Genomic DNA, 2,966 nt, shown 5'->3' with positions numbered 1-2,966 from the left:
CTAGTAATGGCGGCGATCTGCGATTTTTATCGGGATTGTGGCGGACACATCAGACACTTTTGACACTATTGATAATTATACAGTGATCAGTGCTATAAAAATGTATTGTGAAAATATATACACTAAATATATATATGCTCACGCTAATGGTGTATCCAAAAAAATATATATAATAAATAAAAACGCAGCTGCTATACACAAAGTGCTGATGTAAAACATATGAATATAAATATAGCGCTCGCAAACACAATGGGTGAAAAATACAATAAGCCCTCATGCACACAGGCTGTTAAAAAAACGTTATGAAATCGCCAGTATCTTTGCAGTGATTTTTTTTAACTTTTTTCAGCGTTTTTCAGCGTTTTTGCAATAGCGTATTTTAGCGTTTTTGAGCGTTTTTTTTTTTTCAAATTTTTTTTTTTTTTTCAATGGATCAAAAACGCTAAAAAACGTTGGTGAATGACGTTTTTGAGCGTTTTTGAGCGTTTTTCAGCGTTAGAGCGTTTTTACAGCTGAAAAACGTCTTTCAGAACCCACTGGTCCTGGGTTTTTTTTACAGCTTAAAAATGCCTATGCCACTTGCAGCTCAAAAACGCCTAGGTGGGCATGAAGCCATAGACTAACATAGACAGGGCTTTTTAAGCTGCAAAAAAAGCTCAAAAAAGCAGCTGTAAAAACGTCCGTGTGCATGAGGACTTAATGATGAACAAAACAAAGTCCAAAAAAAGTGACTAAAGGTGCTCCAATCCAAAGTGAAGGAAATATAAGGTGCTTCAGAAATATTCAGGTGTACAACACCCCCTCATATACCAAATGGAAACGACCCCCAGCTTTTCAGTCTGGTGGGTCACTTAAAGCTTGGTAAAGAAATCCTGGGATGGCGGATATGGTGTCAAGTCATCCGGTCCAGAATTCCTTTATGAAGTTTCTCAGCCAGACAAACAGGTACCCAGAAGTAAAAGAATGGAACTGATAGTGAAGTACCATTAAAAAAGGTTTTAATGTAAAAGGGAGTGGGTACTTACAAAAGGTAGGATCAAACAAGTCTCAAACATGGAGCTGTGAGTGTAAAAACGTTCCTGGCGTGCGTTCCACGGGACCGGAAGTGACGTCAGTGACACCGGAAATTGCATCAACGTTTCATGGAGCGATCTCTGCCCTCAATGTAGTGTCCAGCGGTGCAAGTAGCTGGAGCAGTACGAATCTTATAGTCTCCTTTGTAGGAAAATCTTCTGTTGGGAGCTTTTATTTAAAGTATAAATCCACTTGTGATGAAAAAAAAAAAACACAAATGATTTTAACAACATTTGTAGTAGAGTCCTACCTTTTTCTATTCGGAGGAAATAACTTTGTATATTACCATGAAAAACTGATTCCTGAATGGGTTTGGTTAATTATAACCACCTGGTGCCTTCCAGTGTTTTAATAAGCAAAGTTGCAGGCTCTGCATCAATTTAGAAATATTTAACCCTCAGGGAGTATCCCAGCAAACTGAAATTCCTATTGCAGGGGATGCTTAAAATGTTCCTAATTTAAGTACAGACATCTGGAAAAATCAGTAAGCCAATCACAAAAGTAGGAAAATACATTTCTGGGGCTCTTCTGTACACAAACTGTGCATAGATCACCTCCAGGTTGCCATATTAGCAAAAAATAAAAGGTCTGCAGTCACCAGTGATACACCTCCATCCCTATATACATATGCAAAAAAAGAGAGTCGCCCTGGGACTTTAAATGAGGTGGTCACAGTTAGCCACTGAGTAACAAGAGTAATAGTAGTATAAATGTTTATTAAAATGAATGTACATACATGGATAATATAGCATATTAGCTCAGCCAATGGATTTGCACATAATGAAGAGAATAAATAAAGTTGATATAAACGTTATACAATGCAGTATATACAAATGCATGCATCAGAAAGCCCGACGCGCGTTTCGCGAGATCATTGCTCGCTCATCAGGGGTGGATGCGGATGAGATGTATCTAAATAGACAAAAAGATGTGTCACAGTGGTAAATGTAAGAACAATGGCAGAATGGGCCAGAGCAAAACGGCCCAATACTTACCAATGAACGAAACCAGAGTTTCCATCGCTGAACCCCCAAATGGACGGCAGCAGCCTGAGTATGGCACGGGAGCTGAGGGGGAGAAGATGGACATGGGTACCCCCAGGGGGGATGCCAGGCGGCAGACATGGCATAAGTGAAGGTGAATGGTCCTATTGTCTCAGTATGTAGCTTGATAGATATCAGCTGTAAACATAGATGTATATGTCTCAATGATTTGCCAAATTTAGTAAGATGAACATCAAGTTATATAATGTAATAATATTTTTGTATGAGAGCATGTATACTCTAGCATAAGTATATGTGTCAAGCTTTACTAAAAAAGCAAAGTAGACAAAAGTTGTACAATTATTTTTATAGAAACATATGTGGACTAACCTGATCCAATAATGGAGCAGACATAGAGACCATGAGTAAGAAAGTAAATCCAGAAAAAATGTGTTTGTCTGGGAAAGAAAAAAAGGAAAAAGGTTGTGTGAGAAGCAGTGTTATAAATGAAACAAAAAAGTACAGGGAATGCAAATAAAGCAACAGGTGAGTGCTAGGGTGGAGAGAGTGTATTTACCTTGATATGCAAACAGCAGAACAGCAATGGAAATCTCTGTGGTGTGCATAGTATTGATGAGCAAAGGAAGTGATCTCAGCCATGTCTCACCCCTGACTTATATCCCCGAAGGGGTCCGGTCCACTCCGCCCCCACCGCCATGCGAGGATGGATTGGTGTGCCTATGCCCAGGGTGTCAGCTACCAATGGGAGTACGCATGCGCAGTGAGACGAGGGGGGGGGGCAGCAGGAGACTAGAATCTCCCTTAGCATATCGCAGCTCCCATGCCAGACAAAAACCGCCAACCGCCAGAGGAGACAGCAAAGGACACAAAGGCCACAGAACACCACCA

At 40.2% G+C, this 2,966-nt stretch overlaps 1 long non-coding RNA gene across 1 annotated transcript; it reads right to left on the bottom strand.

Annotated features, from left to right (window-relative positions):
- Positions 1-1,847: 1,847 nt before the first annotated feature.
- On the bottom strand, positions 1,848-2,585 carry LOC141111121 (uncharacterized). Its single transcript, XR_012236389.1, has 3 exons — positions 2,448-2,585; positions 2,070-2,255; positions 1,848-1,986 (listed from the first exon to the last, which is right to left on the bottom strand). It is a non-coding gene; the product is annotated as an uncharacterized lncRNA (long non-coding RNA).
- Between the last annotated feature and the right edge of the window lie 381 nt (positions 2,586-2,966).

Source organism: Aquarana catesbeiana, linkage group LG01, assembly GCF_042186555.1.
Source record: "Aquarana catesbeiana isolate 2022-GZ linkage group LG01, ASM4218655v1, whole genome shotgun sequence".
NCBI lineage: Eukaryota > Metazoa > Chordata > Amphibia > Anura > Ranidae > Aquarana > Aquarana catesbeiana.
The sequence above is the reverse complement of the archived record's forward strand: the minus strand, read 5'-3'. Positions and strand labels throughout refer to the sequence as shown.